Source organism: Scophthalmus maximus, chromosome 15, assembly GCF_022379125.1.
Source record: "Scophthalmus maximus strain ysfricsl-2021 chromosome 15, ASM2237912v1, whole genome shotgun sequence".
Lineage (NCBI taxonomy): Eukaryota > Metazoa > Chordata > Actinopteri > Pleuronectiformes > Scophthalmidae > Scophthalmus > Scophthalmus maximus.
The window spans coordinates 15,104,742-15,119,999 of NC_061529.1; the positions used below are offsets into that span (position 1 = coordinate 15,104,742).

General features: G+C 45.3%; 1 long non-coding RNA gene across 1 annotated transcript in view; it reads left to right on the forward strand.

Annotated features, from left to right (window-relative positions):
- LOC118286345 overlaps window positions 1-15,258 on the forward strand; it is a 46,136-nt gene that overhangs the window by 1,892 nt on the left and 28,986 nt on the right. The window lies entirely within an intron of this gene.

The window sequence follows — 15,258 nt, forward strand, 5'->3', positions numbered from 1 at the left end:
TCTACAGGGCTCACAAAGGATGTGTTTTTACCTATATATCTCATAAACGATAGTTATTTTAACCTTGCTGTGAATTATCTACAATAAAGTTCCTGTCTATTTAGAAAAAAAAATATTTAATTTAAATATGGCAAAATACAAGTTTTTTTATGATACAGTTGAAATAATCTTTACAAGTGTTTATCAGTAAAAGCAACAAAAAAGGGGCCATGCATACATTTTTCAAATCTTACTACATGAATGGCTGCACGGAAATACTATTTCCCTTATTTGTGGTTTCATATAGTGTTTCTGCACTGTTTCTCCCTGCTGCTCCTCTGAAGACATACACCGTCTATGGCCATTGATATGCCCTAACAGGGGTCACAATTTGCATGAGAATTAACAGCTAGTAAATTAAATTGATATTCAGTGCACATCTCCGTCGAATCCTTCAGACCTTTGTTCCCTTGCCTGGCAGAGCCCATGTTCAGCCCCTAGCTAGTCAGAAACATCTGTGCAGTTAATAATTTGATAAACAGCTTACACAAATGCTAAATTATCTTCTCCGCCCCCCCCCCTCCCTCCCTCCCTCCCTTTTTTCTTCCTCCCCTTGTGTGAGACTTGGAACAGTTGGCTCACCTCTCTGTGGTGTTGGGTTTATCTGTCTTTTGTGGCCGTTCTTGCTGGTTTTCATGGCTCTCCCTTCCCTCCTTTCACCATCACGTTAGATACTGAAGCAGTGTTTGGGGTTAATGCAAATCCTCAATTCTCATCTATGATGAAAAAAGTGTGTAGGAGTTGCCCATTGTGACAAGTTTAAAATGAACTCGGTCAGAGCGTTTGTTATTCATTCACAGCCCTGTCTGAATAGCATTTACACAAAATGTTGAAGAAGAACTGTGACATTTTTAACATTTACAATGTCATTGTGCTTCCATTCGGTTAAAGCCTATTGTTTGCCCAGTATGCAGGTGACTCCCCTGTGAAATTGCAAATTAAGGTCTGACATATTTTTTTCCCAGAGTGCATTCTACATCAGAGTGCAAAAGCTTTCAAGTTTCACGTGTTAATTCAATGGTCACTTGTTTCTATAATTGGCTGATACCACAAGCGGATGAGATTTGACCGGCTTTTATAATCATTTTAAAAGGTGGGCCCTTGTAGTTGGCACAGGTATGGTTTGATTTTCACAAAGTTATATTTGAAATATTAAATGTGTCCAGATGATGATACTAGTTGTATCTGTTCAGAGCTAGGATTGATTAGAATTTGGAAAGGATACAAAATATCACAGTTTAATCTTTGTGTGTGTGTGTGTGTGTGTGTGTGTGTGTGTGTGTGTGTGTGTGTGTGTGTGTGTGTGTGTGTGTGTGTGTGTGTGTGTGTGTGTGTGTGTGTGTGTGTGTGTGTGTGTGTGTGTGTGTGTGTGTGTGTGTGTGAGCACGGGTGTGTCCATTTTTTGTGAGCACGTTTTTGTCTATGAGAGGAAAGCAATTAGTTAAGTGCTATCAAGTGAATGGAAAGCTGCAACAAATCCCCTTTTATAATTTCATGGAAAAGGAAGCTGACAAAATAGAAGGTGATGGAGGGGAGCTGGCTTGCAATTCTTGCTTTTTCAATCATGACCTAAGAAGAAATTGAACGCCAAGAGGCCGAGCTAAGCTGTGTATGAACACATTGTGTTGGTTTTTTTCAGATGTAGTTTGTTAAAACTTATATATATATATATATTTTTTGTAGATGCTGTCCCTTGTATCTCTAAAGATAAGTGAGGAGATCAGATTCACCGTGATGCTGCACTTGTTGGTTATTTGAATAAACATTGGGGCAGTCTTGAGTGCCGTCTGTGAGCACAATGCTGCAGTGTGGTTTTTAACAAAGAGTCCCAGGTCTAACGACAGTGGCCTTTTGTCAGTTCACGCTCGCCTTGTGATGTCGTATTTACCAAAGTAGATTCATTCTACATTTTATTTTCATTTTCTCTTTCCTCCGGACATCGGCAGCTGGTGTCATCCAGTCGTTTTCACATCCTCGTGGTCCACTGGCAGATCCTGTCTGTGGGCGAGGGACAGAAACGAGAGGATCATCTCTCACTTTGACAAGAGTCTGTGGAGTCGGGTGTTTGACTGACGGCTGATAGCAAGGGTGTTGTGGCAGGAGGCAGCGGAAAAGGGCAGCGTATGTGTTTGTCAGATGATGAGATTCGTGTGGGCCGGGTTGTTTGGGTCAGACGACTGACAGCCGGGGGCTGGATATTTGCTCCTGCAGTGGTGCCTGGTTGGTTACACTGAAGTCAGTGCTCATCCACCTCCATCCGTACCAGCTCAGGCTCGGTGTCAGTGAACTGACTGTCGTGCAGCGGGTGACTTGCACTGAAGTGAACCTATTTTTAATGCTAAACTAACGGGAAGCACGTGGAGTGTTTTGTTCTTTTTTTCCCCGTGTGAGTATCCTGTGTTGAACTAATGTATGCCCAGGTTTTTGATGCTTTACAGCAATATCACACATATATAATGTAGTAGCTTTTCACTCAGCAGCACTCATAGTTTTAAAAAGTGAGCTACCGACTTTTCTGCCTGACGAATCCAAGCAGCCAAGAATAGATGGCACCTTTTCCTGTATCCAAAGAGCTAATCCAGTCCTGGAAGGCCTATTTGACCCCGTCCGCCAGGCCCACAGGGCACATGTCACACCCACTGATCCACATTAAGGCATTAGGGAATGCTTTATTTGTTTGCTTGTGGGGCATCCTCCCCTGTCTCCTTCCATGGGTCACACTCGGTTGACATATTTACTGGACGTCGTTGCACTTATGTGGGTTATGTCTTCTAGGTCAAATTATCCCTTCAATTTGAACTGAAATTGGGAATAGCTGAGGCAAGGATGGGCTCGGCCCCCGGCCGTCTCCTCTGTATTAAGCCATCACAGTATTGTAAGGCAAAGCTCATATAATGAACCCTGTCACCCGCCACCACTGCACCAGTATCCCCGCGACACAGCGTGCATATTGATTGCAGATTGTGATTGTGAGAACATGTGTGCATGCATGTGTGTATGCAACGTGTGCGCGGGCTCGCGCAAGCTCACCTTTTTCTAGCGAGGAGCAAGGGAATCATGTTACTCTCTGACTGATTAGAAAGCTCATGCATAGGAAATCACGACAGAGACACTGCTCCCCATCTGCCTGCAGTGCAGGTGAAAACAATTTACACATCGGCAGGCTAATGGATACATTCATAGGGAGCTCAGACAGAGGGGGGGAGGGATCGAGGGGGAGAGGGAGAGGGAGAACGGAGAGAGGAAAAAGAGAGGGGTTGTAATGGGCCCAGGCCAATGCAGGCCAGTGGCCCTGCTCATGCAGCCAAGCCAGATAGCAGCGTATCAGATAACACATAATCACCAGAGTCAGGGACTAATGAATGCGGTCGTGGCCCACCAGAGCAGGCTTTTGCCCGCGCTAAAGACACTTGTAAACAATTCGGCTGGGTGAAGCATGGCAATAATATGTTGATTCAGCAGGTAATGAGGTTCTCCCTGCGTCCATACCCCCAGCTAACCCCTCTCCCAGGTGGGCCATTGAAGAGCAGCAAGCCATGTTGGTGAGCGCACACCTCTGCCGATGACCTTTCCGTGGCAGTAAGGACACAAGGCAGTCTGAAGAGGACTATTCTCGTATTGCACAAGGCGCTGAGTGTCAGAACTTTCATTCGCAGCAAGCAAATGAACAGGCGGGCGCCGCATGCTAATGAGCGGCAGGCTATTTTCCACCTTTTTTATCTGCACATTATGCTCTTGACTTTGGAGAAGGTGGGAATTAGGTTGGACCTCAGTGTCAGGCTGCCTGATGGCTCCGCTCAGGAAAAACTGGTAATTGAAGCCGATGGCTGCCGCGGAGGAGGTCTGAATTTGGAAATAAACAGTTTCAAGCACTGCACGTCATTTCTATAGAGATGACAGGGGGAATGGAAATGAGCTGTCTGGATCTAATGTGCTTTCGCAGCGGGGGAAAAAAGGGGGCCATCTTTCAGATAACAATTCCGCTCATTAGGACTTCAGTGCCACCGTAATGACTGGAGACCAAGTTGCTAAATTCAGAGAGGACAATTAGGAAATGCTGGCACCCAGACAAACCAAGTAAACAAGGACACATGGCTCAGAAATCTACATATATTGTGGCATGACATTGTGTGATACATCTGATAGCTTTCGAGGGTAGTTAAAACAGGAAAAGCAATAAACGGCCTCCCACTGGGTGATTTATGTCACAGTTGCAACTTTGTTATTATTGCTTATTTATTAGCATAAAGGGAACCTGACCAATTATTTCCCCCTCTTTGGTGAAGTAAGTTGTTCGTGTTTGATTCGATGCCTAATGAAGGGGAGAGCCACAGATTAAACGTGTGTTTTTACTAAACTAGATGTCATGCATAGTAAACATGTTATAAGCAATTCCTTGCTCACTGTGCATGTGCACATATTTTTTATGTCCGGTGCCAGTTTTAACACCCTGCTTACATTTTACCTCCATAACATAACATAACAGAACATAGTATTAAAAGACTGTAGATATTGATGTGTTGTCATAATAACAGGTGCTCAACTATGAATACGTTGTCCTTGGAACAGCAGTAACAAGTGCCACGGTAAACAGACCGCATGAGACATTGGTTTCTTGAAAGCTCATTTTCTCTAGTACACTCCTATGCGATTTTGGCAGATGTGGCCTCTTCACCTTCCGCTCGCTCGGCCCCAATCCACTGTACCCCCTGTGGCTACTACCAACTTCTCAGGCTCTGCAATGCTCTAGTGTCGCTCTGCCGTGTGTGTGTCCACTGCATCGCGCTCCCTCAGGAGCCATTGCCCCTCCCTATTTCAATTTCCAAAGGATTATCAACAACAATGCATTTTCTCAACAGTTGTGCAAAGTTCCCTCCGCTCCCCTCCGACCCACCAACTCGTCCCCTGGCTGCCCAAACAAAGCCCCGAACCACAAAATGTGACATGTGGACATTTGAAGGCAGAATTCCATGACTTGAATGACGGTTTGCTCATTAAAATCTTTCATCGTGGCTGCTGGATTGATCTCTCTCGCTGCATTAGGGTAAAGAATTTGTTTATGTATCTCAAAATGATGGCAGCAGTTAATCTCTGATGCTTTTTAATGTGGCATGGGAGAAAAATATGCAGCCTTCCATGGACGCGGCATGCAACCTTGATGTAGCCGGCAAGACCACAGGGGTTTCTTAGACTCCGATAGCCTTCATGCTCATGAATAAAACAGGGGGTTTAGGGGGCTTCCTGTGCAGCTAATTCACAGTGCCGAGCTTCCAATCTGTTTTTATGGTACTTGGGCGGAACAATTTCTCTTCCCCTGCTTCAGGGCTGCATACAGCTCGGAGAGCGGATTCTCGGGAGCTCGTACAGGGATAGTAATTTGCCATAATCAGTCATTGTGCACTGGCGAGTTCAGCACAAGCTGAGACACATGATACTTTGTGGTGTTTCTTCAATTTTATGCAAATAAACAAAGCAGTGCAGCTTCTAAAATTGCCCTTCATTTCTAACGTGAAAATGTGTATTGGCATGCAACTGCCGAACGGAACTTCCATGTAGCTATCATGTATGAACTATTTGTGTATTAGATAAGCACTAGTTGTGCATTTAGAATTTTAGGATTTTATTTTTTTTTTACTTTAAGCAAATGACCGATTGCAGGACCATATGCTTTTAAATCAAACCCCCTTGCTAAAACACAAGGCGACACATCGCCATCACTCACTCGCAATTAGTAATTAGGCAACACGGTTCTCTTCCTTGTGAGTCCTGTTTGCAGACTCATTACCAGGCCCTGCTGGTTCCTCCCGCACTGAGAGGAAGTTAAACAAAGCGCCACTCACATGCAGCCCCTCCGTGACGACAACAGGCTCCAGACCCATCGCCAAGCGCTGAGAAGTGAAGGGCCTGCGAAAACAAACCACTGCGACACCCTTCACTCTTTCTTCTACTCGACTGCACCCTGTCATCATGCGGGCCAATCACTAGTGCCTCAAGCTACGCTTGAGAACCGAGGAAACAATCCACCAGACAATAAAACCACAAAGCTCTCCATCTTTAATTCTACCACCCTGCTCATCATATATCACAGGTTGTAAAGTGAAACCACCCCTCCTGTTGTTGCTCAAGTGAAATCCTAATTGTACATTTGGTCTTTGTTACAACGGAAAGAAATTATTCACGTAATTAACCCGTGCGAACGAGTGCACACAGACACGCAGAGTTGCTCGCAAACATAGAGGCAGATGCACATATTGATATGCTGCGTGCGTGCACACACACATACAGTACACACACACACAAACCCCCACACACACACACACACACACGAGGCAGAGGGGACCTAATTAAATGCAGACAGTGACTGTGTGGACTGGCGTACAGTGGAGCTGGGCCCCAAGCTGCTACAGCAACAGTTCATCTCGGCCAATTAGATGTTGCATCAAAGCCGGGGCAGCCGTAAAGTTGTGGGTTCACAGGCGACATTGTTGTGTGCGTGGTCAGCAATCAGCGACATCCCCCGCTGGCATCTGCCGCAGTCGAAGCCATAGAGAGAGAGTCACCTGACAACAGCCAGTGCAGCATAGGCCCGCCTTCCCACTGTGTGATCTTCTCCTAATGCGAATGTACCACTGAACCGCGGGCCTGTAGGATGAAGTCCAGCGATGATCGTCTAGACCCCCAGCCAGTTTTCTGTTTATTGGTCCTCTTTCAATCAGAATATGTGAGCGTTTGATCTTTTACAGTACCGGAGTGTGATGCAACCAAACCAATATGAAAAGTAACTACTTTTGCACAAGTAATTAATAATATAGAACTGTTGAATCCCTGCAGGTTTGCCCATTGCTTTGCATCCTGTTGGCCCCCGTTCACGAGCGAGACATCCAGTTATCAGCTTCCTGCCATGAATCTTGACTCTCGCATTTTCTGAATTCAACAGTCCTGATTTGCTTGGTGAATTTTTCCCGACTTCAGTGAGAAAATTGGCTTAGAAAGTTAGAAAGAGTTTTGCTTTGTTTGTTTGTATTTTTTTCCCCAATTGCATTTTCACGCAGCTGTGTATTCTGGTTTCCTGTAATTGAAGATTGAACATTTCTTATAAACAATGAGACAAGGATAACGTGTATAATTTAGCCATGAAATTAAAACGCATCAGCAAAGATCTCACTTTTCCTCTGCCGCTTATATCTCAGTAGTAGGTCCTATCCTGTGTATATAGAGGTGGTCCTATAAGAGCGGCGAAGAGCCAAGAGAGAATGAGAGCGGAAGGAGTGCAGTTAAGAGCAAGTCCAATGTTTAGCCCGTTGATTGGCACAGGTACGTTGAGTCTCCTGGTCCTATCTGAGACCAAGCAGCAGCTGTGAGTGAGGCAGGAAATCGGTTGTCCGGTTCAGGAAGGGGTCAGGGCTCGAGTGCCGCCCACTCTCCCTCTCAGCAACCGAGCCACTGCTCCGTCATTATACCTGAGGAGTCAAAACGTTATCCCCGGTGCGCTGGGGCCCCTAGGACAGGCCCATCCATTGCACCACGCAGGGCGGGTTGGACTCGCGTCCATTGCAATGAAAGGGGGATATGCAGATGTTTGGGTGGGTTTTTGTGTGTGTGTGTGCGTAATCATCATTACGTACATATTCAGATAGAACTTTGATTGCTGTTGAGAAATAATTCCAAGGAGCAGGAAAACATAATGTTTGAAATTGGTTTACAGCATTTTAACTTATTAAGAGCACTTGAGAACACACACTCCCCCGACTCTCTCTAACATCCCTGTGAATGTGTCTCTTGCAGGTCACAAAGTGTATTTCAGCGTATATATGGCAAATAGACCCAGCCTTCACAGCTCGTAAAGGCATCCATTAACCAATCATATCATGGGGCTTTTGTTGATTCGTGCATACTTATTTATATATTTCTTCCCTTTCCTTCAGTGAAACATAATTACAGATTATGTAATGTTTAGGCCCCGGCATGTTGATTACTGTCCGGCGTTTGAAAGGCGGCAGTTCTTAGTGAATTAGAGGATGATTAGTGCATGGCAAATCTACTTCATTCTAAATATGTTAATTAACAGTCTATGCAGTGGATGCAGCAGTTAAAAGCTCCACTAACCTCACCCAAGCTTCAAATGTAACCACACTCTAAATTGCTTGCCGTGGGTTTCTTTGAAAGGCTATATTTAATTAAATGCCATACAGTCGCCATTTCGGGGCTAATGGAACTTATATTATATGTAAGAGATCTGTTGAGGAGTCACTTAACCGTCCATTACGACCGCTGTTTCACTTTCTGTGGCTCTGTTTTCTGGCCACATGTAAATGACGGGGGATTGAATCAGCATTCTAATAAAATTTAGCCAAGATAGCCTCTGTGAACTGAGATTGGCAAAGCAGCGATGTAGATTTCATTGATAATTACAATCTCTTTCACTTGCTACATCACAGTGCAATCTGTATTTTCTCAAATGCATTATATGCCTGGCAATGATCCCCAATAACAGCTAATAATATGATGGTGATGCTTTTTCCTTTCCTCCATTTAATCTCAGGTTCAATGATAAGATGAGGACAGAGCAGTAAAATCTACAGTATTTAAACACAGGAGCAATCCAGTCAGACTGAGTGGCTCTTCAGGCCCACTAACAGTTGACAGAGCCACCTAGTGTTAGTATTCAACACACAATAGACTCCTCTGGTGGCTTCACGTCCTACACTGCTGTCACTGAATGACCAGAAAAAAACACACACACACAAACACACACACACACACACACGAAAACCGATGTGTCAGAGAACATATTGGCTCAGCCGTATGATAAAATCAGTCCTACGTTGATCTGAGCAAAGCATGGGCAGCAGGAAAATATATATACTTATAAAATGTGCATTAGGGTACAGTGTTGTTGGTGTACAAGTTTCGCATAGTTCCGAGGATGTCAAAAATCACTCCCAGTCCCTCACACCATCCTCGTTGCGTTGTGACAAGCCGCCCCGCTGATGAGGCATGGTTTCTCATATCTTGGTTAAGGGTGCCCCCATCTGGCCAACAGCTCGCTCCCATGTTCACGGGCTGTGTGAGGCAGTTTGGTCGCTCCTCTGCTTCCTTCCATACCCCACCACTTGTTCCTTGCACCGATTCCTACTAGGAAGGCTAACTGCCATATAACATACTAGTGTCTGTGTAAACTGTGATAATTCTGCGCTGATATGAGGCGGTTTTAAGTTTGTGTTTAAATGTGGAATTTAAGAGAAAAAAACTGTAAGATATTTAATTAATTAATTTTATTTGTTCCAGATTTTTAAGGATATATGAATCTACTTCCCTTTCTCTGTATACGTCTCATTCTGTCTCTGTCACCCACACACGCCTTCAGCATCCATGCAGCAACAGTTGTTTTGGGGCAGTCTTGCCGTGTTGGGTTTAAATAAGGGTGGTGTGTGTGTGCAGCGGTGTAATTTGCAGCTCTGCCGGAGTAGCCCATTTCCCCGTGCATGGTCAGTGGGCGCTGGCCGCTGTTCATCAGTATGGAAGTCTATGAGGTGAGGAGAAATTGTAATGATGGACACTGAGCGGCAGGAATCAGCTGCTCAATAAGCCCCCCTAATTGCTTAGCAACAGTGTTCCAGGGTCTCTCATTTGAGATCAAGAGTTTAGTGGACTGAAGACTCCGCTTTGGAGAAATAGAGCTTGTGCCATTCGATAAGACGGCAGAGAAATGGGCTCTATCTTCTACTTCCTCTGTGCCCTCCCATCCATTCCACCCCCCCACCCCGCTCTCTCTCTCCTTCTCTTTCTTGCCTTCTCCCTCTGTCTCTCTGCCACCGACACCCCACCACCACCACCAGCAGCAGCCCTTTCCTACCAGGATGATTATGTTACCTTTCAAATGCATGATGTATTCAGTTCACTAGATTATTTTCTGTCATCTCAGTTAATTGAATTCTGTCCATCACATATAGATGTTTTCACATTTGCATAAAGGTTAGAGTGGTGAAGAGTGTCAAACTTCAATTTAGACAATGTCACTCAAATAAATTTACTGGCCCCCCCCCCCCCCCCCCCTCTCTTCTGGCTCTCCGGTGGTGGGCATTTACTGTTTCTGTCTGAATTTAAATAGATCTGTATTCCTGGGATGTGCTGGCTCTCATATACATGTAAATATGAATATGAAAATGACCGGATGGCTCTCTGATACAGGGTGCATGACCATGCGTGGTTGGTTGGGTGTGTATGTTTGTGTGGATATTTGCAATAATATGCCTGTTGGGCCGTGTTGGATTTTATGTGTGTGTGTGTGTGTTCTGTCCACATGGTCTCCATCTTGGCATCTTTGTGACACAGACTGTATGTAGGCATAGCTTTTCTCTTCCAGAGGCTCTCGGTAAGCACTTCCTCCTACTCCCCTACTCGTTGTCGAGTGCCTCTAACGTCCAGCCTACAACTGTCATGTGAAAATGTAGGACCACGGTGGGAGGGCTAAGGAAGGGACCTACCAGAGTATAACGCGTAAATGCATCTCTACAGGCACGCGCATGCACACAAAAGCACGTCGTTACATACAGACGCATTCATTTTACACAAATGTTCCTCCATTGAGATTTTTAAAGCAGTTTCTCCATGGCAGCCGATCTGTTAAATGGCTACGACTGATGGAGCATAATAACATGTCACACAAGGAAACACAGCAAAGAGGGGTGGGGGGGAGGGCAGACAGACAAGAAGACCAGGGCCAATTCACATTTAATGAGTGTCCCGGAATATCCAATTATGTTTGCTTTTGAAAATTGATTCATGTGTCTTTGGCGGCAATTTTCATATTAGCCCCTTTCAAATAAACATCTATTAGGTTTATGTATCACATTGCCGTGTGGTGACAGCGTGCAGCCAGGGCTAAAATAAGTCCGTGTCAGTTAGTCAATAAATGGGAGCACGAAGACGACGGACAGATTAGAGTGCTTATCTCTTTTCATCAGCTCTGAATGCCAGCTGAATTGAAGGTCAATATCTGAGGATTCTCCAGGTGTCTGGAGAGTATGGATTGGCTAGTGCTCGCAGCGCCTCTGTCCGTCTTTGTGGGCAGGCCAGGGCCAATTTCAAATGTGTCACTGCCGCATTAGAGCAGTTGCCAGGACAAAGCCACCATACATTATACTACATTCCTCTTTAACACTCTTTCCCCCACCGTTCTCCTCTTTCTTCCATCACCGTCCCCGAGTTCTCCCTCCAGATATGCCACACTGTGGGCTTTGTCACGCCTTGTGACACATGGTGTGCGAGTTATCGGTGGAGACTTAGGAAAACGTCTGCTGAGAAAACAAGCAAAGGTGGGTTACTATTCATGATGACATGAAAGACAATCGTGTGCTGATATTGACGGGAAGATTTGCAATCTCCATTCGGGAAACAGACGCAGTCAGAGGCTCAGCGCTGGAGAAAACGTCCTTTTTTGATTGGAAATTAGAGAACACAAATATCGGGGGGGGGGGGGGGGTATGCCTCTTTTCAATAGTCTATCTGTTTACAGCAATTTTGAAAGTTGTTCATTATTGATTACATCGCTATTTCTCCTTCCAGAGATGCTGTCAAAAAAACCAAAAAACACTGTAGATAAAGAACTATTTAAACGTACACAGGCAGAGCACAACTCTATCTCGCTTCCTTTCTCTCCCCTGGTTTGCAATGAATGCAGAGGTTTTCTTGCCGTCGGGGAAGGACAGTGAAAGCCTGGTAGGCCCTGAATGGGGCAGATGGCGCTCTGCTCTCGCCTCCAGCGCCCAGTGTTTGTGTTTGAGCTTAGCACTCTGTTCAAACTCTAAAATCACAAACACGAGGGAGAAAAAAAAAAACCCCAGTAGATAAAACAACATTGGCACTCGCGTGGTGCCACATACGAGCGTATGCAGAATTGTGTGTGTGTGTGTGTGAGCGCGTAGTTGAGGTTGGTTATGAGGCCATGGGGGAAGGCGTTTGTATATTGAAGGGTCTTGTCCAGTGTGTCGGAGGGCCCTTTCGGCTACTCTCTTCTCAGACAAAGCTCTGGTGAAGGGGCTCACTCCAATAGGACATGGCTGCTGGGGGGGGGGGGGGAGCAGCAGCAGCACTCCAGACCTACTCGCCTGCAGGAGGAGGCTATCTCAGCCACCTAGTCCACTCCTCCGGCTGGCCGATACCCTCCACCACAACCAGCATCACCCACGGGGAAGGCCATATCTGACCTTATCTCAGCATGTGCGCAGCTGTCTATCAACACACACCGGTAGAGCCACAGAAAACAACCTTTCTACGGAGAGTGTCGGAAAAAAAATCCCAGAATGGGCAGCACACTTTAAAGTGTGCGCAGCCGTGGCCAGGCTTGAAACTGGATATTACGGGGTGAGGAAGTGTTCATTGGTCTCCCGACGTTTGTGTGGACAGTGATCACAGTGAATGAAAATTGCGCGTGGGACTTGAATTTTTTTTTTCGTACTTTGAGTTTAACTCAAGAAGAAATTCATATACTTTCGCAGCACTGAATAAAGTGAAAGTGTCTGCTGAGTATTACACGGAAATGAATGGCTGGCTTTATTTGTGTACGCATCTGTAATGTTATTGTGGCCATTTTTATTCATGCAGGCAAAGTTGTGAGCTCACCCTTGGCTTTTATTTACATGGTAGTCTTTCGTCTGCTCAACGGGAGAGCCTAGCAAGCCGTAGATAGGCCCTTTCAGATGCGCACAAAGGCTGCTTCAGCTGCTTTTTGTTGCCGTAACTACCTCTTTCTTCCTCACATTCCAAATATCTTTGGTTCAGACCTGGTGGCCTTGATGAACAAGGTTCTATGGAATCAATCAACTGCTTCTCTCAGAAGATCTTAACGTGGTTTAATGTTGGCCTTGCCACATTGTCCTTCTGAGATATAAACCTCATCCAACTTACGCCCGAGATCCAAGTTTCTTTTCTGAGAGGTCTTTTTGTGTAGAGTGGATTTCAGAGAGGCCTCAGTGTGGGGAAAAAAAACACAACCAGAGACAGACAAGCAAGGCTGAGGCCTATTGTTGCCACTAATAATGAATGACAGCATACCTCAAGTATTTTTCATGACACATGCATTCACCACAGTCAAAGAAACATCTTTAAATCATTTATCTTTAATGTATATTCAACTTTTCGACAAAAAAAATATACCAGTGTCGGATAAGTCCTTGGCTATAAAATGAAAGCATTTCAAAGATTGATATGGTGAGGTTTGACAGCAGTTCACCAATAGAATCGTTTACTTTTCGTTTAATGTAGCATTTTAGATATGACCACCACCACACAGAGAATGCCACCAGTTATATATTCCCCCCAGGAAATGTACAAGTGTCTGCTGCAAAAAAAAAGGTGAACATGTCTTGTAAATGTCACGTTTTCACTGTGTTAAATCAGATCATAAATAACACCTGTATTTTTTTGGTTCCTTTTTTGTCACATGCAGCAGGGAGCATTGTTAGCAAAACAGACAGCTATTCATGGTAGACATATGTGCAAAGCACCATCAGCGTCTACAGCCTTTCCCAGCTTCAGTAAAACAGCAACATCTGCCTTCAGTTTTTATAGCCCACAACATATGTTCCATCTTTGGTGACAAAGCTGGCTAAGGCTCTCATGCTGTTCCTGTCCCCTAGTCCAAACATACATCTTTAGATACCTGTCAGCCTTTATTATTCTGTCCTCTGTCGCAGCAGATAAGGGAAGTTAAAGTTTAATGAAATGCAGCCCGGCTACAGAGGCCCGGCTTTTATAATTTGTCACAGGCTGGGTGCTGGGAGCCCGCTGCTATGTAAACAGGGAGGCAGTGGTCACGGCCATTACCTCTAAATGACGGAACATGGACGAAGTGGCAGAGATGTCACCCCCGAACCAGCCATTTTCCTGTTGTTGTTGCCGCGCGCGCTGTGCCGTGGCCGTGCCACGCGCTCCCCCCATAAACCAAGATGGAGACATCAGCGTTTGAAAAACACACATTCTAATAAAGCCCGCGGTAATATTTTGGCAGCAAATTACCCACAGGAACAGTATCCAAATGCAGTCATTTCCCGTCTGTATTTTTCATATAAAATTGATAGCCAGCATGTTCTGGGTATAGCCGCACGTGTACGAACAGTAAGTGTGCCGACTGTTGAGCCCCGCAGCTTTGTATACAGCAGTTCTCTCAGACTCTGTACTACACTCAGGGCCTGGGGTATATTCCCTGTCTAGGGCCACAGCACTACTTACACCGTGTGCACCTATATAACCCTAATGACAAATGAAGATGGGCCCCGGAAGCCTGCAGCTATAGTGGTCAAGGAGCTCTGCTGCACTTTCTATCACTGGACTCAAGAGTCTAGGAACTAGCTGCCTTGAAGTATCAGTATATTACATTAAATGTATTTCACACTAGCAGCCCCTTTTCTATCCTATTACTATCCTGAGGAAAAACCTGTTATTAAAATTGTCATTGTCTCTTATTGGACAGTTTTATTCACAGTGCAGTTCATTTAGCCGTAGACAATGAGCGGCACAGTGTGACATAAGAGAGAAGGACCATCCCTCTTCGCTGGTTTGTTCTGCACTAGACAGAACTCTAGGAAACAGCTTATTCTGCCACTTCAGTTTTGAGCTCCATTTTAGCCTGGACTGCAGTCTAGCTGAGAGCAGGGGTCCACACACCAGAACAGACACACACACACACACACACACACACACAGAGAGCGAGAGAGAGAGAGAGAGAGAGAGAGAGAGAGAGAACACACACACACACACACACATACACTATACACACTTCAGCAGCAGTTGATGTCTTAATACAGGCAGGATCTAATTTAGCTGATCCTCTGACATTTATCCCTTAGGTAAACTCCAGCACTCCCCTCTCGGTCCCAGTGGCACCCGTGCCAACAAAACGGCACGGGCGTATTTTAGAGCATCCGCTTCACTCCTCAAAGTGCCCTCAGAGACACTCGGTGTCTCCTCTCCGTTTTTTCCAGTGAAAAACTCCACATTTGATGTTATTTCTTGGGTCCTTTGTGGTCAGGTGCAAGAAGTTAACTGAGAGCCCACCCTTGATGAAAGGAGGGGGATGTCTATTTATTTCTTGGCTGCGGCCATTTTCAGGTGGTGCCGGAATTGATGGGCCCTGGTGCACAACAACATGCGCACTCGCTTATGGCAAGGCACACCAACAAAGCTGTTGAGCAGACATGCGCAAACACACTCGGTGGT